Source organism: Castor canadensis, chromosome 4 (assembly GCF_047511655.1).
Source record: "Castor canadensis chromosome 4, mCasCan1.hap1v2, whole genome shotgun sequence".
Taxonomy (NCBI): Eukaryota; Metazoa; Chordata; class Mammalia; order Rodentia; family Castoridae; genus Castor; species Castor canadensis.
This window is the reverse complement of record NC_133389.1, coordinates 183,420,811-183,448,033: the sequence shown is the minus strand read 5'-3', so window position 1 is coordinate 183,448,033 and position 27,223 is coordinate 183,420,811.

The following is a 27,223-nucleotide window of genomic DNA, read 5'->3' as shown; positions in this document are numbered from 1 at the left end:
TAAGACATAAAATCCCCATGTTTAACACAATAATCCAAAACATAGAAAAAGATGAAACATCTCCTAACACATTTCATAAGTGCTAATTCTCAAGACCAATAAAAATAGTGCAGAAAATAAGAGCCCAGCACCACGAAGGGAAATGTCCCAAACTGCACTGCTGGTCTCCCGGTCGACCCTCAGAGCCTCTGCAGGAAGGATCTGCTGTGGACAGGCAAGGATGATCTGATAGCCATCATTTCATTGCAGTAGAAGAAGAAAAAAGCAACAAAGGAAATGGTCAGAAAACGCCAGGAATTAAAATGACAAGAAACACATATAACCTGTGTCATCAGAATCCCAGTGCCTTGGAGCTCTCTGAATACTGGGGATATCAGTCCCTTATCTGTTGTATGGCACTACGTTACTAAAGAACGAACATCCCATCCGAAAAAACTCTTAAGAAAACGTTTCTGCTGGGGTGTTTCCGGCATTGTGTTGTCAGCTTTCACGGGTTATGCCACGGAACAAAGGAGTTCAAAATCCCAGTGGCCCTCGACTCTCTCCTGTGTTGGGCAAGTTCCATGCAGGCTGTGGATTTGCTCTCCACCTTCCAAGAGCCAGCTGAAAGTGTCCCTTTGCAGGGCAGCTGTCCTCAGCCAAGAGGACACAGGAACACCAGGGCTGCAGTGACATTGTTGGATGTCATGCCCATTGGTCAAAGCAAGTTACATGGTCATGCCCCAAGTCAACAGCGTCTGCCCACCAGCAGGAAGCGGGAGCGTGGGACCTGACCAATCTGACCCTTGGGGAACATTCTACTACATTCAAAATAATCAGCATGCCGACCTGTCCACCATCCTCTGTGGCAGCTCACAGCTGCTGCTCAACTACGTGAGAAAAGCACTGTTTTTAGAATCTAGCGTTCTCTTTACTTTGGCCAGATTCTCCCTCCGTAGCGATGTGACCGAGGCATGGGAGGAGCAAGGACAGCACCGAGTGGTCACCCCCGCTAGACTAGTAACACCCACTTCTACCCACACTCGCCCTGCACACAAGTGTGTGTTCCCTGGGAATACTTGGTGCCCGAGGGTGCACAGTCCCTTGACAGATGGCTAAAGCTGGCTTCTTTTGGGAAGGGAGTTTTTTGGACATTTTCTGGATGGGTGGCCACTCTGTTTTTATTTGTAAATTGGGAAAATAGCTATCAAGGCTCCAGCAGTCTTTTTTTTTTTTTTTCATTTTTCTTTTATTATTCATATGTGCATACAAGGCTTGGTTTGTTTCTCCCCCCTGCCCCCACCCCCTCCCTTACCACCCACTCCACCCCCTCCCGCTCCCCCCCTCAATACCCAGCAGAAACTATTTTGCCCTTATCTCTAATTTTGTTGTAGAGAGAGTATAAGCAATAATAGGAAGGAACAAGGGGTTTTGCTGGTTGAGATAAGGTTAACCTAGAAGGTAACACCCACGCACAGGAAATCAATGTGAGTCAATGCCCTGTATAGCTCCAGCAGTCTTGAAGGAGATCCTCTTTGGTCTGAACTCTCTGCTTTGAGTGCTTCTGTCCCATACTTGAGCCAGGCTCTAAGGAGAGAAGACCCTTCCCTGGGACAGTGCCCCCACTCCCTGCTATGAGGACGTCAGTGAGGTGTCCCCTGCACCTCTAGCCTCAGTGCTACTGATGGCTCCGAAGAGTGCCTGTGGCGCATGCCTGCCTGCAAGGGAATGTGGGTCCTTCCCCAGGTCCAGGGTCAAGATGGGTTTGTCAGAGGAGAAAGAGAAAGGGGATGGGAGAGAAACCCAAGAGTCACATCTCAACAGATGCAGAGAACACATTTGGCAAAATTCAGCCTCTAGTTATGATTTTGAAAATCACCAGAAAACTAGAACTAGCAAGAACTCTTCAACTCAATAAATTACATGCACTAAAAATATGTAGCTCCATACTTTATGGTAAGGAAACAACGCGCTCTCTTTATGATCGAGAGCAAGGCAAGCGCCTGTCTCGCTGCTTTGACTTAACATTGGGCTGGAGATTGTTGCCAGGGCAATGGGGCAGTGGAAAGAAGTAAAACTCATCCAGTTTGGAAAGGATCATTCCTAGAGAAAACCCTGAAAGATCTATAAGAAATGCTATTACAATCAATAACTCAGTTAGGTACGGTTGTGAAACAGTAAGTCAATGTTCCAAACCTGGCTGTGTTTCTATACACTGACCAGAATCAAACAGAGATTGAAATTTAAAGAAAAACTACCATTTCCAAGAGTATGATAATTTGAAACCCTGAAAAATAAGTATGACCAAAGCTGTGCTACGAGTGCTCCAAAAATCACAAAATACACAGAAATGTGTCAGCAGAGTGCTACATGACATTCCAAATCAGAGGATCGGGTACTGTTAAGACTTCAATTCCCCTCAAACTGACCTCAATTTATTGTGATTCCAATAAAAATTTAAATGAAAATATATAGCATGGGTTATAAAAAATTAATAAATCAGGCTTCATTAGAAAGCTTTGCTCTTTCAAACACATTGTGTAGGAACTTAAGATGGATTTTTTTTTTTTTTTTTGCTGTACTAGGGCTTGAACTCAGGGCCTACACCTTAAGCTACTCCACCAGATCTTTTTGTGATGGGTTTTTTTTCAGATAGGGTCTCGAGAACTATTTGCACTGGCTGGTTTCAAATCATGATTCTCCTGACTCTGCCTCCTGAGTAGCAAGGATTACAGGGTGAGCCACGGCACCTGGCAGGATGACACATTCTTAAAGAAGGTGTTGTCACCACATCTATCTGATAAAGGACTTATACCCCGAATATAAAGGGATCTTGCAACTCAATGCCCTCAGAAGGCAAATGTCCTCATTAAATAAAGGAGCAAATGACCAAATAGACATTTTACTTAGGAAGGTATTTGAGTGGTTAATTAGTACATGGAAACAGTGTTCAATGTCACCAGTCGTTAGGGAAATGCAAGTTAAAAGCAGTGTTAATTTGCATTAGCCAGCTTTCCATAACTGTGACAAATGCCTAATAGAAAACTTTAAAGGAGGAAAGACTTCTTTTGGTGTGTGCTTTCAGAGGTTCCAGTCCATGTCACTTGGTCCCTTTGTGGTGAGCCTGTGGTGAGCAGAGCCTCTTCTGCACACGATGAGTGAGTTCACCTCATCACGCATCGAGAGCCAGCTCCTTACTCCCTGGCCGTGTCTACAGCCCCAGTGGTGAGCCAGCCTAGTGTCACACACGTGTTCAGTTCCAGTGTGCCTGGTCCCTCTGTGGGGCTCAGAAATTGGATGACACATGCAGTGAAATAAGAAGCCACCTGCAGCCCAGCAGGTTCAGAGGGAACACAGCCATCCCACAGCGAGCCCTGCTCAGGCTGCTGGGGCATGAGTGGGTATGCAGAAGGGAAGGTGGCCATGGGAAAGATGGGGGGAAGCCCAGAAAGTTGCCAGTCACAGAGAGGACCTTCTGGGGCTGCGCGGGCCTGGGAGGGTTTCTGTGCCTGACTCATGCCAGAAGGTCTTTCAGACACCACCTTCCTTTGCAGAGAGGCAGAGTGTGCCAGGACCACCCTCCATGGCAGAGTTGGCATAGGGCTGTGGTTGCCAGGCCCTGAGCCACCATGTAGACAATTAGTTGACAATGAACTTCAAACTCTGAGAATGTTCGTAGTCACAGAGAATGGTCTACAAGTCCTCCATCCATTGGAAAACAGCTTGAGGCGGAGAATGTCACTGCTCTCCAGTGAAGCCTGGGGTGGAAGCCAGGACCAGACGAGGACATTAGCTGTGCCAGGAAAGGGGATGGGAGTTTGGGGGCAGGCCACTGTCTCAGTGAGCACCATTTGGTAATGGGTGTATTCAGGGGTGCTCATTTCCTGGAGCTGCTGTAACTCATGGCCACCATCAATTGGGTGGCTTAAAACATCAGAAATTTGTTATTTCACAGTTCTGGAGCTCAGAAGTGCAAAATAAGGTATCCGCAGGACCACTCCTTTGGAAGGCTCCAGGGCAGAACCCTCTTTGCCTGTCTGGGTTCTAGTTCTCTCTCCCTTCTTTGGTTTGAGGTGCATCGCTTCCCTCTCCGCCTTCTGCTCCATCTTCACATCTTCCATGTTCTCTTCTGTTTTATAAGGACACCTGCCACTGCACTTAGGGCACACCCTACGCCCAGAATGACATTTTTCAAGATTGCTGCCTTAATTACATCTGCAAGGACCTATTTCCAAATGAGGTTGCATTCCGAGTGGAAATGAATTCGGGGAAACCATTACTCAGCTCACTGCAGGTGGGTACCTAAATGTGTTGTGTACCTGTTGCACCTGTGTCTCCACCAAAATGGAGGGTTGGTATTTACCCAAACTTTCCTCATGGGAACATGGTCTGTGTAGCTGCTGGGAGCACGCTAGCCAGGTTGGATGGCCCAGAAGACATGAGGGGGCAAACTTATCACCGGCAAACTGTAGTGGGAAATGACTGGCTGATTTTCTGTAGGGCTGAATCTTAGCCCAAGAAAGGAAGTGCAGAGGAGGGTCTGCCTGGTGGTGGCGCCAGAGAGCCAGGCAGAGGAGGGAATTCCAAGACTTGCCACTACTTAAGTTGGGGGGAGTCCCTTCCTTTGTCTTTCTCAGCAAAAACTTCAGTGGAAAAATCCAGATTTTGCATGAGTGCTTGGTGGAAGAGGGCGCTCCCTGGGGAATCCTCTGAGGCTGTCAATGAAAGTGGAGGGCAGGAGCAATTTTTCATGGAGGAAAACTAACAGCTGGGCTGTCAGCTTTGCTTTCTCAAGAGGAGTCCGCACGAGGTAGAGGGGTGGAGACCAATTTCTGTCAACCAGCAGTGCTTTTTGGTTTTGCACTAATGATTAAGAACATGGGAGGGGCTTTGGTGGGAAGTGAAGCGTCCAGGCTGGGTGACATTTGTAGCCAAGAATCTGGTGGGCTCAGGCCAACAACTGACGGGTCCAAGCTGGTCAGTTCAGGGTCTGCCCTCAGCCTGGAGTGTCCCCATCATGTCATCTCGCAGATGACTGAAGGTGCTTCTCACAACAGCTGCACACAAAATTGTTATTATCTCATCACTCTGATGAAGACACTGAATCTGAGTGTGGGCCCCAGCATAGCCCTGCCAGGCAGTAGCAGAGCCAGGTAAGTGGACCTGCTTTCTGTCCCTGTAGAATTCTCTTTGAGTGTCAGTCAGAGATTTTTCTAATATCACATAGGTTGAGAAGGCCAGGCTTTCTCTGGGAATGTTCTCTGGCCACCCATTCATCAGAGACAAATGTCCACCCACAGATGTCCACAGCTCTGAGGGGGACAGGCCTCTGGCTGCCCCTGCAGCTGGCTGCTGAGGACCACATTAGAGCCCACCTGGCTCTGTGTTAAGTGCCACCATGAGCTGCATATTTCAGGACTAGGTTGGTCCTCATTGCTATCTGCTTTGTGTCTGAAGCTCCCACCAGCCTCCCCACCCCCAACTCTAGAGGGCACCCGCCCTGACCTCCTGGTGCAATGCTGGTGCCCCTGCACTGGCAAGGTCCTGTGGCTTTGTGCTTTAGGCCTTAGAATTTCTCTCCCCGTCCTCATCTGTGCCATGGTAACCAGAGGTGTCAGCTGGATGGGACTGAAGGTGCTTCCAGCTTGGGTGGACTCAGTGGGGACGCTCTTCTCTCAGTGTGGGGGACTCAGAGACAACAGGTAGAGGCAATGAATTGGTCTTGTGTCCAAGAGTTGCCTGGAATTTTTCTGTTCCTTGGACATCCTACCTCCCAGCAGTCAGAGCTCTGGGCTCCAGGATTGACACTGGTGGCCCCATGAGCTCTCATTTCATTCTCTGATGCCTGGCGATTCCATTAGCTGACACTTTTAGACTTGGACTGAGCACCAGCATCCCAGGGTCTCCAGCTTGCAGGTGACCTGCTGTGGGACCGCTCAGCTGTCATGATTTTGTGAGCAGATTCCCCAATAGACCCCTGACATATCTAGGTACCTCCCCTGTTGGTTCTGCCTCTCTGGAGAATCCTCACTAACGCAATCAGCTACAGCAAATCTTTCATTTCTTCTTTGGCTGGGTGGCCTAAGAACTGCCCAGGCTTCTGAATGTCACACGGCATGTCCTTGCCATCTCTGAGCTCTCCCCTGTCAGTGCTTTCCACTGTGATACAGAGTCTTGGGGCCTAAGGATACCTGTGCTCTGGGCTCCACAGCTGGTTCCTACCTCTGCAGGCCCTGGGCTGGCGTCACTGTGACTTGGCTGCTATTGCTTGGTGACCAGGGGGATTGGTCCAGTGCATGTGTGTTTTGCAAGTCAGTGGCCTCTGTGTCCTCCTCAGGCAGGAGAGCACCAGTGTTCTCACAGGGAGCGATGGGCACTTCCCAGCTCGAGGCCCAGGTGAGCCAGTAATCTTACATTTTTGAGTGCATTGGCCTGCCTGTCCCCATTCCTACCTCTGCAGCCCAGCCCTCTGTGCCAGTCGGGGACCTTGATCTTCGCTGAGAACAGAGGGATTGCCTGGGTCTGAGCCTAGCCATGTAGCAGGGGCTGGTCTGGGGTGGGGCCAGCCTTAGTGGGGCCTTGTTAGAGGAAGGTAGAGGGTGGAGAGCAGGACACTAACTCCTCCATTGCTGCCCTGTTCTACAACGTCTCATAAAATCTAAATCAAAATAATTCCTAGGGTAGAATTAATAGATGACTAGGGAAAATAAAATGGAAAGAGAGCAGCTCCTCAGACTTGAGGCATGCAAAGACAGCGGAATGTCAACAAGCAGAGGCCCCATTCTCTGACCACAGGGCAGTAAAACATACATTAGTCACAAAAATGTAAACAAGATGCCTGTCACGTGGTAACGAGACACTTTCCTGGGTAACAAGCGGATCAAGGAGCAGATGAAAACTGTGGTCCCCTCATCTGGAACATGACGTAGGGTGGAAGAGTAAAAGCCGTGTATAGAAATCAGATCGTGGCCACTGCAGTAGGTAAGGGGGTTTACAGGTTCTTCGAAGACCTCCTTTCTCATAAAAAAAGAAAATGATGAAACTGAATGTACAATCTATGATCCCAAGAAGATGTAAAGAAGCCAGAGGGAAAAACTGAAATGCAAGTGGAGAAAATGTCTCTAAATACCAAAAAAACCTCAACCAGCCACGACAGCCAAGAGCTCATCCAAACCAAATAGATTGGGATATCTGGGATTAGTCTGGAACAGAGTGTCTCAACCACAGCACTGCTGACACTTGGACCCCACCATGTTTTGGGGGTCTCCCTGCAGCATAGACTGTTCACTGGCATCCCTCCCTGCCTAGACACCCCTGGGTTGTCACTGTGCCCCACTGTGACAACCCAAACTGCCGCCCATCCCTTGGGGGGAAAACGTCAGCTACACTGGGAATGACTGCTCTAGAATTTGGGGACAGATAGGAAACCCAGGCTATCTGGCAGTTCCTCTTGACATTATCCTGTTGACGATCTGATGCTACTGTATGTGGTTTCTTTGGACATTCTTTGAGGTGCATATCTTGTGGTTGGAAAGCTTAAAAAGTCATCAGGTACAAAATTATTATTTTGGAATACATCAGTAAGTAGGGGACAAAGCGAGAGAGAGAGAGAGAGAGAGAGAGAGAGAGAGAGAGCAGAGGCCAGCAGGCAGAGCTGGCTTTCTTCTCAAGCAGGAGACCCAGGGGTTGAAGGAAGGACAAGAACTGAAAACAGAATCTCAGATCATGCAACTTCTAGAATGATTTCACTTTGGGGGAAGAATGGCTTTTAAAATGTCAGCAGTGGGCAGCTCATGGTACCAGCAGAGTCAGGTTGGTGCCAAGTTCTACTCTTGCACCAGAACTCCTGGGCATGGTTGGGGGGTGGCTTCCTGCACAAAGCTGCACTGTACCTTGGGGTACAGGTGCCATAGGGTCTCCACACCTGTGTGGTATCCTGTTCTGGCCCCTGTGGGGGGTGTCACCTCTACAGCTGAGGGTCTCTGGATGGCTCTTTTGATGCTGCCCTGAAGGAAAGTCTGGACACCCATGTCCGTAGGGCTGCTCCAGGCTCACAGTCCCTGGGCTTCTGGGGCTCAGAGCTGGGCTGGTTTCTGGGAGACCCTGCTCCCTGCATAGTTATCTTACCTTGAGCTCCATGGATCTGGGTTTCCTGGCACACAGAAATCTGCTGGGGAAAAGGATTCCTTTGCCTAGGAACGGGAGCGTCTTCTCTGCATCTCATTCTGGAGTCCAAATCTGCCTTGTGTCTGTCACCAGAGTACTTCCAGGACATAAGCATCCCTCTAGCGCCACCTCCAGGGTCAGATCTGATCCTTCTCCCAAAGTTGGGTCTGCTCATTCTTTTTAAATGGTCCCCACAGGAACTGAATGCCACAGCAAGGAGCTCACTATTTGCTCAGGGAGCTCCAATAGGTCAGCGACTGTGACTTCTGTCAGGTTCCTTTCCTGTGCAATCACTGAAGCCTTTTCACTTTCCAGAGTGACCAGTTTGGGCAAACCCTGTGTTTGTCCTCAGATGGCATGTGCACATGGACAGTCCTGTGCTACTGAAATCCCTTTCAAGATGTCTGGAAAGCTTGGCCTTTTAAACACCAAGCCATAAAGAAAGTATAGGGCCACTTGGGGTGGAAATCCTAAGGTCACACGGAGTCTGTCTTCTCAGGACCACGTGGAAGGGGCAGGCCTTTTCTAGAGGATTCAGCATTCTCGGCCCCTGCTGCTCACCTAGCTTTCTGCAAGAGGACCTTGCTTTCCTCCCAATAGTCCCCTCCTTCCCTCCCTCCACTGGAGCTGTCTTTGCAAAGCAGTTTGCACTGTGGCTGGGGCATTGCTCCTGGATGGACAAGTTAGTCTTTGTGTGTCCTCACCTGTGCACTGACACTCCTGCATCTGGGACCTGCTGAGGAGTGGGATGGATAGCGACCACGGTGATCTGGAGGGCTTCAGTCCAGTGGGAGAAAGACTTCCTCAATGAGTCTGTGGCAAGGTGAAGGAGTGTGCTGGGGCTTGGCTCAGGATGAATGAGAGGGCACAGAGCACCCCCCCACCCCAAGCTCAGAGTGTGCTTCCAGGAAGAGGGGTCTTGGGAGGTGTGGGAAGTGGCCAGGTGGTGAAAGCAGGGAGATCACCCTGGCTGCAGGACTAGATGTAGCATTGACTACACCTAATGTGGAAGGGGCCAGATGTGCTGTACAGGGACTTGGCCAGCACAGGACATGAGGTCCACTCTGTCCAGCCCTGAATCCTGGCTTTCTGGTCCTTTGCCACCAAGCGAGGTCTCCTACAAAAATGTTAGGCTGGGTGGCACATACTCAGCAATTCCTGGGGTCATATCAGTCCTTTGGGACTGTTGACCAGTATCGTGGAGACAGAGAGCTGCCAGTGTCCCCAAGAAGGGCCAAGCACCTCGACATCAGAAGAAACAAGACTCAGGTATAAGGTGTGTGGGAGTCACAGGACCAATATTTGAGGACAGACAAGGTGGCCCCCTCAGTGCTTGCTATTGGGGAAGATATGGCATTTAGGTTTGGCAAAGACTCGCAGGTAGGCAGGGGACTGGGGACTTTGTGGTGGAAAAAGGGCTGTTTCGGATGCCCTAGTGGAGGCTGTCAGCCTTGGGCAGCTCGCTGGAATAGGGCCCTCATCTGATTGTTAAGCTTCTATTTGGCTTTACTGGTTAGTATGGCGTTCCCTGTGACAAAGCCAGGGAAGTAGGCAATTGGTAATCTGTTTGAGGACGTTGTTCCGGAAGTAGTTGTTTGGCTTTCTGGATTGTCTGTAGAGAGGGCAATCTGACCTGCTGCAGGTCAACTTGTTCTCTAAGGGGCAGCCTCCAGGCTGACATTGTAGATGAAGGGCAGCCTCTGTGCTGGTGCTGTGGTGATGCGTGGCCTCCAGGCTGGGTGCCCAGTTGTGGTTCAGAGCTCTGTTCACACGCATTGTCTGGCCACAGACCTTTTGTGTACTCGGCCTCTCAAGTGATATGGTGGCTAGTTGAGCCTGCAGAACCATCTCCGTAGAATCACCTCCCAGAGCCGTCCCTATGATCAGGCACCTGTAAGGCCAGAGCATCCACTGGAGACCAGTAGGGGCTGGTCTCGAGTTTGTGCCCGGTTGACTGCACCCCAGGGTGGCACAGGGTGTGTGCAGACACATGGGGGCCGAGGCCAAGCAGAGGCAGTTGGCCAAGCCCTTCTGGGGCCCTGAGTTTCATGAGAACTCTTTTATTGAGGCACATGGTATGTAGCGGATTGAGAAATTGCCACAGTTGGAAAAACAAGTAGAAGACCTTCCAGAAAACAGTACTGAAGAGGGACGCGCCTAGACCCAGGAAGTTAGAATGGGTGGAGAACCGCAAGTGGGTTCCTGGAGAAGCCACCTCAGAGCAGGAAGGCAGGGGCTGCCAGGTGCCAGCGTTGGGGATGTAGCCGAGTGGCGGCTCTTGCTGCATCTCGAGTGTAAGATACTTCTTTGGACTTCACCAGAGCTACGCCAGCAACTCCCTGAACACTAATTAACCAGAAGAGGCGGACAGTGACTCATGCTGGAAAGAGCCCAGCTGCTGAAAACCCTCCCAGCCCTCGGAAAGCATCCCCAGTCCTCACGCAGTGGGAATGGCCAGATCAAGGCAGCTCTGGCGTGAGGTCAGGAAGATAACGGACAGAGCTCTGATTAATGTGTGTGTTTGTGTGTGTGTGTGCATGCGTGCACACAAGTGCACAGGTTCTGAGTGTGTGTTCTCCGGAAGAGCTGGCAGGACATCTGGCAGCCCTGCCTCCTCGTGGTATCACCCTGGTAAAGACTGCCTGGCCCTCTGGGGTTTACTCTTTTTTGGGGGGGGAATGGAACCCAGAGACTCACTCATGCTGGGCAAGCACTTTACCACTGAGCCACACCCCAGCTCCTCTGGGGTTGAGTTTCCAAGGAGAACAGCGGAAGTCCATGTGGAGGGAGCTGCCAGGCGCCTCGACTAAGCCACCACCCAGGTTGGAAGTCACCTCATCCAGCTGGACCCGACCACGCAGGGCCATTTGGCTGACCGAACTTATGCTTGAAAGCTTGGGTGGTGGAGGAGGACAGAGATCACTGGCTTCAGTCATGTGCTGGGGAAAGAAGAGAAGTCATTGCATCCAGCACAGATATGGAGCGTGCCAGAGATCGGAAGCAAACCTGATTGGAGATTTTTCTCTCTGAGTTCCCAGGGGCCCGGGGTCCCTTCTGCTGCCATGACTGGACTTTGGGGCTATAGAGCTGACTGCCACCTACAAGGCCATCTACGATTTGGGGCTCTTTTGAGAGTCAGGGTTTGGGGAAGGGCACAGCTTCAGGTAGTGTTCCAGCTGAGCTCCAAGGGTGTCCTGTGTTGCTGCACCCAGAAACTCCCAGCCCTCCACTTGAGTGATGGAGAACAATTAGGTTTGCACAATTGCTTTGTCTTCAGCCTTGCTCCACGTGGAACAGTTTGCATACAGACAAGAACCAGTTGCTGTTTAGGCAAGAAGAATATTCCACACCTTCTCCAGACCCGGAAAGGACCCAGTGGAGGCCGAGTCTTTCGTAGCTGGAGAAGATGGAAGTGCGGAGAGCTTTGCCATGAGTGCTCTAGCTGCAACCCTGAGACCGGCATTGCAGAACCCTTAACCTAATGGACTTGTCATGTAAGTCTAGTGACTGCACACTTCACCAAACGGGCACTATATGCTAATCACCATGCTGGAGACTGGAGATGCGGCAGGGAACACATGAGACAATGGCTAGACCCTCCTGGGGCTTAAGTTGCACTTGACAGAGACAGACAAGTAAGGCCGTAAAGCAAGTTCAAGCTCCACCCCTTGTGCTCTTGAGTCTCACAGAAAAAGAAAATGATGAAGCATTGCTTGGGAGGTTAGCAAATATAGATGCCTGAGAAGTGCTTCTAACATGGAAGAAAAAGTCTGGAGGCACTTGAAATCTGGAGGTCTTCCACTTCCCACAGAGAAGGGAGGCCAGGAACCCTGGCTGAAGGTCATATCCCATTCCCTGATGGAGCGGCCATCGAAGCCTGAGTGCCCTTGGAAGTCACTATCCTTCCCACAACATCACAGAGGCACCTTTCTCACCACTTGAGTGTCCCCATTCTACATTTTATTTTTCTGTATTTTTGCTTGTTTTTAATAAAAAAAAATTTAACCTGAGATAACTGTAGGTCCACACCCAGTTCTAACTAAAAATACAGGGAGATTTTTCATGACAATTGCACCAGCTAACAAAACTGAAGAGCAACATCACAACCAGAAAGCAGACGTTGACCCTGTCGAAATAGAGCACTTCGTCTTTCCATTGTTTAACAGCCCAGCACCCTGGGGTCCACTTCCCTTGCCCCACCCCAGTCCTTCACAATGGGCTAACCTGTTCTCCGTGTCCATAACTTTTCAGCTTAGAGATGGTTATATGGATGGAGTTGCATTTAGTGCCGTCTCTTGGAACTGGGTATTTTCATGAACCATCGTTCTCCGGAGATTCGTCCAGGTCGTGTGCAACAGCTCTTGTTCATGTTGAAATAAAGAGGTAGAGCGTGAACTGCTACCTCATTTTAATTAGTTTGCACACTCTTAGTGGTCAATGCTGTTGAACATATTTTCAGTGCATACTTGGGACCTGCAGATTCTTTCCTGTGAACTGTCTGTTTGCTTCTTTTGCCCATTTTCTGATTGGAATTATTTGGTTGTTTTTTAACTGTTGAGTTTTGAGAGTTCTTCGTGTATTCTGGGTCCTACTCTTGTCAGATATGTATGTGGTTTATGAATATTTTCACCCGGCCTGTAATTCATTTTTGCATTCTTTGCACAGAAACAGCTTTTAAATTTTGATGAAATCCAGTTCAGCAGTTATTAAGTCGATCATGCTTTTTGGTGTCTAGTCTGAGAACTCTTTTTCTAAAAATTTATGGTTTGGGGTTTTCCTTCTAAATCTGTGATGCATTTCAGTTAACATTTTACAAGAAGTGAGACAGGTTTGGTGTGACTGCCCTAGCAGCAGGAACTCAAAGATTGACTTTCCTTCTTGAATTGTCTTTGCACCTTCATCAAAATCAAAATCAGCTTCATCAAAATCAGCTGGGCAGATTTTGGGTACATCTCTTTCTGGGTTCTCTGCTCTGTGCCATTGGTCTGTGTCATTTTCCACTTTCCAGGACCACATAGCCTTGACTGCTGCAGCCAAGGGAAAGCCTTGACACTGCGTGCACTGACCCAGCCACTTGATCCTTCTCTTGCAAGTCGTCTTAGCTATTGGTTTCTTTGTTTTTCCACATGAATTTAGAATAATCTTGCCTGTATCTACAAAATGTTTTGCTGGAGTTTTGACTGGAGCTGTATTAAACCTGTGTACCTGCTTAGGAAGAGCTAGATCTTTCCTCTGTTGAATATTTCAATCTATGAATGTGGTTTACCTCTTCACGTAGTTAGAGCTCCTTTGAGCACTTGCATCTGCATTGTGTAGTTTTCCTGCTCATGTTTTGTTACAGCTACATCTAGACATTTCAAATTTTTTGAGTAATTGCAAGTAGCACTGAGGGGCTTGGAGTGGGAGTGGGGACAGTACCGGGGTTTGAACTCAGGGCCTTGTGTTTGCTAGGTAGGTTCTCCACCACCTGACCCACACCCCCACACCAAGGATGCCAGACTTTTGTAGATCCTTCTTTTACTATAAAGTTGAAGAAGTCCTCCCACTACTTGTATTTTTCTGAGTTTCATTTTTTATAATAAATGGGTATTAAGTATTTTCAATTTTTTGCATATCAATTCATAAGATACTCTTCACTGCTTTTATGAATTATGTTTTTTCTTCTTTCAATATAATGGATTATAGTGATGAATTTCACATCTTGAACCACCTTGCATTCCTGGAATAGATCCCACTTAGTCATAGTGTATAATTCTTACACACATACATAAGTTTGATTTGCTGACATTTAGTTAAGGAGTTTTCATCTGACTATATTTATGAAGGGTATAGTATATAGCTTTGTCTTGTACTGTATTTGTCTGATTTTTGTGTCAGGGTAATGTTAACTTCATAAAATGGATTGTTCCCTCCTATTTTCTGTAAGAGCTCCTGTACAGTAAAACCATCGAGGCTTGAGGATTTACTTTTTCTGGACTTTTAATATTATGATTATTAATTTTCCTTAATATTTATAAGCTAGTCAAATGACCTATTTTATGTTGGCTGAATTGTGGGTTTGTGTTTGTTTGGGTTTCTTTTTTTTCAATTGCTCCATTTCATCCAAGTTGACGAATTTATGTTGAGTTATTCACAGTATCCCCTTACTATCTTTTTGATACCTGTGGAGTCTGTCCTCTGTTTCATCGTGATATTGCTAACTTCTGCCTTCCCTTTCTTTGGTCAGTATTGCTGACATCTCTTATTTGGTTCTCCATGTTGAGAGGTCTCTTCACCCCGCAGACTGTCAAAGCCACTGTAGTCCATGCTTGCCTGGCTTTTCAAATGCCCCAGGGCACTAGCAGCTCACAGACTTTGGTTTTGTTTTTTGCTTTTTAAATCTGGAGCCCATTTTCCTTTATATTTTAGCACATTAATTTCTTATCTCCTTTGCGCTTCACTGCTGTTAAGAAGATTTAGCTTTTTTCCCAACATTTTGTTTTCTGTAAGAATTTGGCTTTCATAACTTAGTTTTCCATGTCTTTGGAAATAGCAGTTTCAAATTCTGTTCTTGGCTTCTCACTCAGGATGGAGTCTAGTCTGAGACAAAGTTTTTATATAGGTAGCTTATTTTATAAAGAACTCAGGGAATGAGAGATTGGGGGAATCGGGCAGATGAAAGAGAGAAGAAGGGAAGGTTATTCAAGAGCACACTGCTGGGCTGGTCACCATTGCTGGGGAGCACGGTTATGCTGAGTCCAGTCCCTGGGACACAGAAGAGGGACATTCATCTTCTAGCTCCTGCATGACGTGTCAAGAGCTGTCCCAGGGTGAGTAAACTTCCTTGAACGTCGCTTGTCCATATGGCTTGCGGATGAGTCGCTACAAGTGGCCAGGAAGCCCTGGACAGAGAACAAGAAATACCTGATGCTCAGTGAAGTGTAGTCAGGACACAGCTTACACAACTTGTTCCGCAGTAGTAACTAAAGCAAGGAGGTTGGTCAGGAGGGTGTGAGGGAGCGCCTAGAAGATATCTGGACAAAGTCATAGGTATACTTTCGTGTGTCCCAAAAAGTTCAGGGGTTGGAAATTTAATCCCCAATTTAGCGTCCTGGTATCTGGAGGTGATTAGGAGTAGATGTGGCCATGATGACCTTAGTGGCTTTATAAGAAGAGGAAGAGAGATGTAAGGTGGCACACTTCTTCTCAAGTGCCACATGGTCTCGGCTTTCCAGCCTCTAGAACTGGGAGCCAAGTGCACTTTCATTCTTTATGAATTACCTGGTCCCAGATATTTTTTATAGCCACAGAGTACGACTAAGACAGTTGTGTGGGCTGTGGAAGAAATGGTCTGTGAGTGGAGGCCAATCAAGAGAGTCAGGGTGACTGCTCTCTTCCCCTACTCCTGGGGCCATGGTGTCATCTCCATTTCCCCCTTAGAGCTCCTCTGCCAGCAGCAACCTCTGCTCCCTTGTGGACTCTGCTTCCTTATCTCTCAGCTCACTCAGGGGTCACATGCACTGTTTCCCCACCCCGCTGCTAGCTCCAGATGCACATCCCCCTGGCTTCAGCTCTGAGAGCAGCCTCTGTGATTCCCAAACCCCAAGAGGACCCTGCTTGGCCCAGCTCATCCTTTTGATCCAGGCCACCCATGCCTGGGGTCCTCAGCAGCTTAGTGGTTGGTCCAGGGTCCATCTTACTGCAGTCATCTGAAGAGGAAGAACAGGGATGGAGGGATGGTGATAGGGAGATGGGGATGTTCCCACAGAAGAGCAGTGGGTGGGGCGGGAAGACTGTCCACACAGAGGACCAAAGCAGGAGAGTAGGGCACTTTCTTTTAGCCTCTTACTTATTCTTACCACTCCCCAAAATGGACAGTGGGAGGAATGGGTTCTGCGAGGTCAGTGGAATGGTCCAACCAACAGAGTGTGCAACTTTTTCCAGCTTGTTATCTTTGTCTTTTTTAAAAATCTGAATTGTTGGGTCAATTCCAACATGATAAAGAGCTGCATTTGTTAATCTTGGCATCAAAACAATGTGTCTTCAAAATCCAAACAGAACTAAAGAAGGAAGAGTCTTAAAGATGTAAGGCTAAGAAGTAAAGAAGTGACATAGTATTTTCTGGAGAGTCTATTCAAAAAATTAAACACAAATGAGCACAACCACAAAATAAATATTTTCCCCCATCTTTGTGGGAAGTTGGGAAGCTTTTGTCTGATTTGAACATACAGTGGTACACTTTTCTTGTCCAGTGTATCCCGGGGCTCGGAGCGATGCTCTCAGGCACAGCCTGTGGCCCTGTCCCCCAACAAGCAGAGCACCAATGCAGGTGTCTGGGCCTCGATTTTAGTGTGTCCGTCAGCAATGGAAGTCCTCCCCACCCATCAGTCCAGCAATCTGAGTCACATGGACAGAGCTGGGACTTAGCTTCTAGCACTTGTGGAGGTCTCTTGTCACTTGGACTTTGAAAAGGTGAAGCTTTAGCACAGACCCTAGTGATGACAGCACACGCCTAGGTCACCCTCCCAAAGCTCCATGGTTGCCACTCTACCTTTCCCAGTTTTCATGATCCCTTCCTTATGGGAAGGGAGGAGGAGGGAATAGAATAGGTACTACTGTGTCACTGTGTTGTGCTGTCTTTTCATCAAATCTCAGAGCTCTGTGTGTTCTTTCCAGGGTTGCATGGTGGCCTTCCTAGAGCTTGGGCAGGTGTGCTGGTGACCCCAGGGCCATGCTCAGCTGGGCCTGGCAGTTTCTGTTTGCCCCATTGTTGGGGTCATTGTCAAGGTTTATATTTGGATGAGGGTTATAAGGGTGCCAATGCATCCAGAAAGGTTTCTTTATTCTCCCTCATCAAATTCCACAAGCCTAGCCATTTTTAGTAGTGATCTAAGTTCTGTTTTGGTTGAAGTTTTGAGCATAGTATTTGTTATAAGTTTTTGTGTCATGAACAGATAGGAAACCCAGCTCCAATGGACATAAACAGTGAGGGCTCATCTCGGCGCAGAGGCCACAGGCTCAGGAAGCTTGGGGAGACGTTCCCTGTCCCCTCTGCATGGTTGGGGCTGCCCATACTGCCCCTGGGGGCTCTGCAGAGGGGCACCCCAATGCAAACTCTGCCACCCCACCCTGAAGAAGTGGAGTCGTCCCCTGCTCAAGCACCACGGCTCACTCCCAGCCCTTCTAGTCCCTTCCCTCCCCAGAACTGTTCCCTAAAAGCCCCCCACCAGTCCTCCCAGGTGTCTGGGGTGACAAGGCTGCAGTGAGTGTCTCCGTGCACTGTCCAGGGAGCCACTTGCAACAGGGCTCCCTTAGACACAGAGACTCTGAGCACCATGGGGCTGGACAACCTGAGCCTGCAGCTACCTCTTTGTTCCTGGAGAATGTTTGGCTCAGAGGTCCCCAGGCATCATCTCAGTGGCACCCTTGAGCCCCCTGCTGCTTCCAACCTCTTGGGCCAGCAGACTCCATCCCGCAACAGGCACCTCCCATCCTGGCAATGCCCTTCCATTAATGCAATTCCCACTGTCTCTGCAGGCCCCCAGGGTCACCCCACACTCTGACACTCACCATTGTGCCCCCATAGCCTGTCTCTATCTTTCTTTTGCTGTTCTGGACTCTGCAAAGCCCCCTTCTCTCCTTCAGACCATATTGCTCTGTACTTTGCCTTCTCCCCCTGCAGGCCACAGCCTCTGCACCCCACCTTTCTCAGGGGAGCGCCACATTCCCACCTTTCACTATATGTTGGAGATGTGACCTTCTCCTTGACTCAAGCCACCTGTCCTCTGCCCAGTGTCTTCCACGTTGCAGCCATCATGGACTCTCTGAGGTCACGCTGCCCCAGCCCCTCTCCCTCTATGAGTCCTGCCCTGTGGGTGGCCATTGCTCTGTGTCTCTCAGGCTCACAGCACACACCTTTATGCAGGGCACTTGCCCAAGCGCTGCATGTGAGCCCTAATGTAGCATGGACACCATGGAGAGGATCCAGAGGGCTCCAACTCAGTGCATCCCAACCTGACCTCACTGCCCCTGGAGGCAGGCACACCTGTATCTGGTCACATAGCCAAGAATACTCCCTGACACCCTCTGTGTCATCAGCAACATCCTCATTGCCATCCTCCCACGACCACGCCTCTCTGGGCCCTTCCTCTGGCCTGGTAAGTCCTCTTCTGCTTACCCAGAGCAGGAAACTTGGATCATGGCCGCCCCACCACAGGGCAAAGGTGGGGTGAGGGACCCTCCCCCATCCTTTTGCTGTTCCTGTTGTCTCCTGGAAAAATGAGCTGGGGCCTGAGTCTCTTCGTGCTGGGTCCCTTAGGCACGAGGCCTCAGCCCTGCCAGAGCACGTGGGGTGGTTCCTTCTCTGCTGCTCCTGGCCTTGAGTCTGAGAGAATCAGACGCTCCTCCTTACAAAGAGCCTGCTCTGTGCTTGTCAGTTCCATTCCCCTTTAGACATCATCTCACCAGGGCCTTGCACCCCGCAGCTCAGCATCCCCAGCACCTGCTCCCAGGAGGCCCTGCAGCTGAGGGCCACGGGAAGAGAGGTTCTGCATTTGCCCTTCCTTTTCCCAGCTGAAACTCAACTTTCACCCCGTTGGAGGACCAGGATGAAGGACATCTGGCTCAGCAGAGCTCTTGCTAACAGCACGCTCACTGTTTTGAAACAGGAATTAAAGAGCATTTGGGAGTTGGGGTATGTGCAGAGAAAACATTTCTTTACTGAAAGGGTGGGAAGAGGTCTGTGTGGAGGGGAAAAGTGCAGGGTGGGTGGTCAGATCTTGGGAGGCTTGGGGAGGCCCAGGGGGCCCAGCTCCTGTAGGCATGGGCCCAGGCTCTGTCCTGTGGACACTGGTCCTGTGCCTTACAATCATCCAGTGGTTAAGCAAAGAGCAAGAAATCAAGCCCTCAGCTGGAGCAGGGGCAGCTCTCTGTCTTCTGTCTTCTCACTCCAGGCTGTTGCCTGCAGGCTGAGTGCTTTGTTCCAGGAGTCAGGCAGAGTCCATGCCTGCACAGTAGATGGGAGGACTGGCTATTTTAGTCACTGATAATCTTTATTCACTGATTATTTTGTTCACTGCACATTTTCTCTTTGCAAAACACCTTCCTGCCACCATCTCAGAGCACTGTGCCGTTCCTGCTCCTTGTATAGATGGTCATGTCATCAAGGGCCTTGTGTCCTGTAGCCTGTCTCTGGGCTGCTGCACCCAGGTGGCTTTTCACAGGAAGCTCTGAGCGTTGGATCTCAGGGAAGGTGGGGCAGCTGAGAGCTATGGGAAACGTGTGATAATCTATGCAAAAGCATGAGGAACATAATCTAATTATTTTTCTCAATGAATAAAATTATTAGATTATGTGCAAAATACTTTTACATAGATCACCCTACTCATTGCCACAAATGCTGTCAGAAAGGTGGAATTGGGATTTTTATTTCTATTTTACAGCCGAGGACACTGAGACAGTGTCTGGGTCCAGGTGCATGGTGTGACATGCTGCAAATGATAGCTGAGGAGCAAGGACAGACAGAACTCTCAGTAAAAGCCAGCCAAGACCGCCCTTGCTTCTTTCAGGGCACTTGATGGCCTGGTGCACTTGGGATGTTCCATCAAGTGCTGAAAGGGAGGTGCTGCAATGGCCTCCTCCGGGGGGAGGTGTCCTGCTCCCGTCTGCATCCCCCTCCTGGCCAGCATGGGCTGGGTTTGAATCTCAGCGCTCCGACTTCTGCACTGTGCCCTCGTGCTAAACACCCTCACCCTCTCAGGCCCCTGCACAAAGCCCTCCAGCACTGATGGAAGTCAGAGAGACAGCTTCCTCCCTGGCAGGTCAGCAGGTCTACCTGTCCTGAGAGCAGGAGCCCGAGGCCACCCACGTTGTGTCTGGGAGCCCAGGCACAGACCCCACACAGCAGTCCATGTCCCTTCCCTGAGGAATGCTCAGGGGTCACTCTGCTTCTCGCTGTCCTGGTTCCAACATTCAGGTTCAACCTGCAGCCTGTCGATGAGTTATGTGGGCACAAAATGACTCTGGGCTGAGCATGTGGACCAGAGACGATGCCAACACGACAAGAAGTAAAAGGGAAGCAGCTGGCACTGAGACTTCACCAATGGTGTGCAAAATTCCAGACACCTAGAGGCAGCCTGGCTCTGCTGGTCTGGTCCCTGTCTGTCCCCGTGGCAGTGACTGGTGCAGACGTGGTCATGCCAAGTGGATTGAGTCTCTTCTCCCTGTGCCCAGGCCCGAGAGTGTGTTTGGCACAGGCAAAGGAGTCTGCAAAGGGTCATGACTCTTTTAGGTCTGCCCTAATATTCTGGGTGGCTAGCTGTTTATGTCTCTGGGCTCTCGATGGAGTCTGAGCAGTGGCTCAGCCTTGGAAGGTTCCAGGTCCCTGACTTGTCCATAATCTTACCACAATATAGACTGTGGCCAAGTCCAAGCCACCTGTCCTGAGCCTGTTTCCTCCTGGGTAAAACAGGGGTTGGAGCTGGACCTCTTCCCAGGGAGGGCTAAAATGGTTTGAGTGGAACCAGGTGCCGGCCTCGCCCTTCCTCCCCAATGCCTGCTTGTTCCCTTTGTTGTTTTGGTTTTTTTGTTTTTTTTTTTTAACGTATATATGGGTGGTTTCTTCAAGCCAAACCCCCTCTGAGTGGCTTTCTCAGTGACAGCCCTTGATTGAACCACTCTGAGCCTCCCTTCCTATGGAACTCTGCCTGGAAAACTCTAGCACAGAATGTTCTAGTTAGAAGATCTGGATTAAAAACTGGGAAACAGGATACATCCAACATCCAGTCTGAAGAGAAGGTCCATGATGCTGACAGTTCACCTCCTTCCCAGCAAAACCTCGAAGGGTCCAGAGTGTTCCTGGAGCTGCTGTCAGACAAAAAGTCGGCCTCTCCTTCAGCATTCAATGCCCAGGGAGTTGGGGACCCCCACTGAAGCTATGGTGGCCATCTTGACCACCTTCTTCCTTCTCTACTGGGCCTGGGATTTGCAAAGTTATTCTCCTAAATGCCTCTTGATGGGCCTAAATTGCTGCATTCTAGCATGGCAACACCTGGAAGTAAAGAAACTACCTGAAGGAGATTATAGTCAAGGGCAGAGGACCTATAATCAAGGCCAGCCCTGCCCAGGGGGTTGTACCTGCAGAACAGTGAGCACTTGGGAAACCCTGAGTTTCCACGGCCCTGTGAGCAGATTTTTCCCTCTCCTAAATGAAACCTTAGTTTGCAAACCCCAAGCTTAGACAATTAAATCAACCCAAAGGGACCAGGGAGTCACTTAGGAACGTCAGAAGTCTGTCCAGTGCAGCCCCGAGCACACAGCAGGGAAGGAAGGAGACAATTGCTCCTACTATTTGCCACCCTGAGAAGGGAACTCCCAAACCATGGGTAACTTTGCAGAAGACCCAGAAAGCAGGACAACCTACAAAAACTATTTGCCTGCCTTTGGGTTCATTTTTCCCTAAGGGAATGTCTTACATTTAAAGGGAAGACCACCTATCCTGCACCTGCATCTCCTATGGGACGCAATGGAAGCTATCCTCTGTTTCTGGTGCAATCTGAGCTCAGCCATGCACCTGCTTCCTCCTCTCCTCAGGTCTCTGTGCAGGATGGTGGTCTTCAGGCCTGGTTCTGCCCCAGGCAGGTGGGAGGAGAAACAATGGCAGCAGAAGGTAGCTCTCTGGGGCTCCTCACCTCGTGGCCAGGATAGTTTTACTTATTGTGAGTGCCCACAGGGAGACCCAGAAACAAGCCTTCTGCCCAGTTACGAGATCATAGTCACCTGGATCTCCTGGTGTCATGCCTGTCTTCATGGTTGTCACTCCCACTGACTCCCCCAGCTGGGGAAGACTGACCCTGACTGGGAGCAGTGGGGACCATGGCCCTTTACCTTGGGACTGGTCTTACCCCCAAGTAATGGGCTCTCTGCATTTCTGGCCTCACATGTCAACTGTATACATATGATCACTTTATGCTGATCGAGGCAGACACCATCAGAACCCTTGCAAGTATGTGTTCATTTAGTTAGGCCACTATAGCAGAGTGCCAGAGGCTGGGCCAATATAACTAACAGAAATATATTGTCTAACAGTTCTGAAGGCTGAAGTCTGAGATCAAGGTGGCACAGGGTAGATTTCCCTGGTGGGTTGTGATGAGGTTCTAGTCCAGCCCTCTCTCTTTGGCTTGTAGGGGACCAGCTCCTCCCTGTGGAAACTGTCACGTTGTCACAACTGACAGAGTCTGTCTCTGCATCCAGATTTCCTTTTCTTGTAAGGACACCAGACATGCTGGATGAAGCCTATCCAGCGACCTCACTTGAACTCATTACTTCTGTAGATTCTATCTCTAAATACAGCCATACTCTGGGCTATATCGAGGTTCAACTTGTAAATTTGGGAAGACTCAGTTTGCCCCATAGCAGACCTGGGTGGCTTTTGCAGGATCCTAGCCCACCCCCATGGTTCAGGGGAGAGAAACTGAGGAGCAGGAGGGGAGCGATTTCCTTCTACCACCAGCACCAACAGCTCTGTTTCTGGCCTCTTGCTGGGTGCCAGTGCGTGCAGAGTGGACTTCATGCGTTGCCTGCCTGGTCCTGGTGGCCGCCTGCTGTGAGTGTCCATGTACTGTCCGTGAGGACACCACTGTGGAGGTAGATGGGGAGCAGAAATTACTCTCAGCGGGTGGCTGTATTGTCTAGCACTTGTATTTTTGTTATTAGGGTCTTTGTCTCTTTACTCTTCACATCACCGTCACTTGGCTGTTTCTGCATGAGTTACGGTCCTCCCTCCAAGTCAGTCTGCCCCGGGTCCCAGCCATGCCTGCACTTCCCCTCCTTACTCCAGAGTCCCTACAGTGAACGCCACTCCTTCCTCTGGTTTAACACCTGCCCTGAGCTGTCCCCTCCAGGGTCCCTCTAATGTAGGTATTACCTCTTAATAAAAAGCCAGCAGCTCTAGCCTGTGCTCTCCAGAGAAACAGAACCACAGTGTGTGTGTGTGTGTGTGTGTGTGTGTGTGTGTGTGTGTTCATCCTAACAAGTTGGCTTGAATTTACTCTAATTCCAGGGAGGGCAAGCTTTTGTGCTATTCCGGTCTTTGCCTGATTGGACAAGGCCTACCCACATTAGGGAGAGCAATCTGCTTTTACTCAGAGTCCACCAAGTGTAGTTAATCTCATCCCAAACACCCTTACGGCAGCATCCAGAGTGATGCTCAGCCACATATCTAGGAACCACGCCTCAGTCAAGTTGACACAAAGTCGACCATCACAATCATTATGCCGGCATAATCCAAATCTTCACTGGAGTCTCAAGAAACTTATGGGCAGAAGGCGAATGCTCAATGTATCTCAAAAAAGTTTAGATTTCCCTCTTGCTAGCATTGATTGTTGCTGCTCCCCCACACTCTGCTTCTCCCCCTCTTAAGAGCCCAGGCTCTACACTTTCTTCACCCAATCTGTATTATACCTACCTGTCATCTATCTATCAATAGATCTGTCATCTATCATTCATCTCTATAGCTAGCAATCACCTGCCTCTCTATCTATCTCTGGATCTGTCTGCCTATCATAAAGTTACTGAAAACCTTGTAATGGAGGAGACTCCCGTCTCCCTTCCCTTCTCGTCCTGGAGTCTGGATGTCAAGAGGTAACTACTTTCATCTTTCATCTGCTTCTTCTGGAATTTTAAAATAACACGCCTAGAGTGTTCTTCATTGACTTTCAGTTCCAGCCCTGCTCTTTTGTCTTTTGGCTGTAGGGCTTACCTCGTTCTCCCCATCCACCCCTCACAATCAAGTCCCAATTACTAGTGGACTCGGTTTTGTTCTTTCAGTACTCACGGCTGTGTACGAAATCACAGTTCACAGACCTGGCTCGTGTCTGTTGCTACGATTACATTTCTCTTCTTCTAAAACGTTTTGTTTTTTTCTGGAGTTGATAGCTCTTTCTTTTCTTCTTTGGGCAGTGTGGATTTTCATGTACTTATCATTAATGTAGCCCCAAACATTGCTTTTAACAAATGGAGAAAAAAACCCAGTATGACACGTCAGAGCTGTCTCCATCCCAGTGTGTTCCTAGAGGACTTTCTGTTGGGCTGATGTCCCTGAGATGACTGTGGAGCTCTGGTTCCCATCCCTGCTGTCCTCTGCGTGGGTGCTCAGGTCCTGGCCCTGCATCTTCTCAGCTCCCTTGGTCCAGTGGGACTGGTTGAGAAAGCAGTGGGGTGGGGGAAAAGCTGGATACCCCCCATTTGTCCCAGAGCTGCCTTCCACCAGCTCCTCACCCTGTGTCCACCTGCTGTGTCCACAGGCTCACTGCCTCCTGGCCAGTGGCCATTGGGGTCCTGTGGCTGCCCCACCACACAGCCACACACAGGTAGCTCAAAGTGACAGAAATGTGCTGTTCTGGGGACCATGAGTCCAAGATCATGGGACCAGCAGGGATGATGGCTTCCAATGACCTTGAGGGAGACTGTGCTTCTTGTGTCCTCCAGCTCATCACTTTGACCTCTGCCTCTGTCTCCATGTGGTCTGCATCTCCCAGACCTCCCTCCACTTCACTCCTGTATGGGCAGCTGTCACTGAATTTAGGAGCTGCCCCAAATTCAGGGTGATGTCATCTTGAAATCTTTAAATTACTTACATCTGCAAAGACCCTTTTACAAACAAGATTCCCTTCACAGGTTCTGGGGTTCAGGTGTGCACATATTTCGAGGGAACCCCATTCAATGCATCACAGAGGGTTTCAGAGAGAAACACTGGTAAGCACACATGTCCATTAGGCCATGCATACACAGTGTCGTGTGGATGCATACCTTGCCACCCTCCCTGCTCCCTCCACACCCGATCCCTCGACCCACCCACTGGGGACCTGACCTGGCCTGGTCATCACTCCTGGCCCACACATCCCAGCATCCCACATGTCACAACAGCTCCTTCAAACCTGACCCCTCTGCTCTAACAGTCCTGGAGTCACGGAGCTCCCAGACATCTGCCTGCTTCCCTTGGGCCAAGGATGCTGGGGACTTTCTCTGCATCCTCGATTCTGAGATTCGTGCCTCAGTCGCGCGTCCAGGTGCTAGTGCTCACGTCGGTGTGTGCTCCGGGTCTTTGCTGTTCTGGTGCAGCTCATGCAGCTCAGGTGGTCTGTCCTGTGGGGCAGTGTGGTTGTGCTCTGTGTACAGAGGGCCTGGTAACACTGGGGGCACACACTGACCTTGCTCTGGACGCAAAACTTCTGTGGATGCTCCTGACTCACTAAGCTTGCAGATGGCCACTGAAACTTGGGCCCCTGTCTGTGCACTTGCTTTTAAGAGCAAATCAGGACTTTTGCATTTAATTGTGTTGACTCTGGCAGCTCTCTGGGCACAAGTGATGTTTTGAGTCTGCCTTCCTGCAGGGGAAGGCCTGTATGGAATTTCAAACCCGAGTCCTGCCTGCTCCAGGTGAGGGCCCCTCCGTGGGACTGGTTTGCCATGCTGGAAGGTGCCTGAACTCTGTTCCTGCCAGCACCTGCTGCCCCACTCAGATGCCCCACCCCTTGCATCTGGAGCCCCAAGTCTGGCCCTGGCTGCTCTACCAGCCCTCTGCTCTGGACTGGATTCTCTCTGGGCCCACGTCTAAGGGGGGTAGGTTTTCCTGAGGAGACCCTTGTGGCTCTGGTCACCCTCCTGTCCTAGGGACTCACAGGTCATGACAGAGCTGTGTTCTAGACATGGTGTCCTGGGGACCCAGCAGCTCATTAGGAAAGAGTCTTTATACGAATTCCCATGGATGCAACGTGGGTGTGTGCACACGCACACATACACGTGCATGTATGCAGGAGGCCCAGGTCTTCCAGGATTCTAATCTGGGAATGTGTAAAGGGCCAGTGAATCCACTGTTCCCAGTTCTGCATCTCCAAGTGGCCTGAGGTGGGTGGCTGTCCCAGAGACTTCCAAAGCTAGGGACAAACCCTCAGGAAGAGGAGAGGCTTGGGCTAGGGGAAAAATGAGACCCAGTTGTGACATCTTGGTGTGAGGCAGGAAGTCTGGAACAGAAACCAGATTGCGATGCCCAGAGATGCACAGCCCAGGGGAGAGCCATGCATTGACCCGGTGGACAGACACTGGGCCAAGGACCCAGATGGTACAGGCCTTCCTTCAAGTGTGTTTGTGTCCAGGTGGGGAATGTGGCCTGGGACAGAAGAGGAGGGAATCTGGGGTCCAGGGAAGGGACCTTGGGTCTTTTCTTGGCTTGGAGGTCCTACTTGGCTGAAGTCCTACTAAAATCCACTTCTGATCCTGCTGTGTGGGCCCAGGGTGTCCAGGCACTGGCATGGGCATCCCTTGTCCCTCACCCCCTGTTGGCTGGAGCTTGGTGTGCACAGCTCACAAGGCCTGGTCCCAGAGTGGGGACATGGGCCTGGTCACTTAGCAGGCAGGTTCAGGCATTAGCTCAGGGTGTTGGGAAGAGGAAGATTGAATGTTGCAAACTGGAAACAAAGAAAGAGGCTCTGTCTTTTCCTCCAGTCTGTAAGTTTTACATTGTGTGACTTTGTGACACTTCTGAGTCACTATAGAGAGAGGCCCCATGACCTCTGTTCTTTGTGGCTTCCAAAGGCCTCCAGAGGACCCTGCAAGACTGGGCTTCCTGTTGCTATCTCCCCAGTCTCCTGAAATGAGCTCAGGTGTGTGTGCATGTGTTTCTGTGTGCTGGTCATATCCTGTGAGAATGCATGTGGTGTGGGTATGCACACAGTGTGCACGTGTGTACATGCATGTGTGGTGTGCGTGCACAGGTGTGCAGGTGTGGATGTGTGGGGTGTGCATGCATGAATGAATGCTCATGTCTGCATATGTGCTCATGCCTATGTGCTTGTTGGTCACAGTGCAGTGGGTGCTGGGCTCTGCTGCAGTTACCTGCCCCCCGAAGTGCCAGGACCTTCCAGGTGAGGCCAGCCCCAAGGGCAGCTGGTTGTGTGTCATTGCCATAATTGGAGCCAGCCAGGTGATGGCAGTTGAAGTCAGGTCCTACCCTCCCAAAATGCTGGTGCAGGGGTGGGGAGGGGGTAGAAGAGTGCTCTCAGACCCCTATGGTCCTGATAGAACTCATTCCAGGACTGCTGTC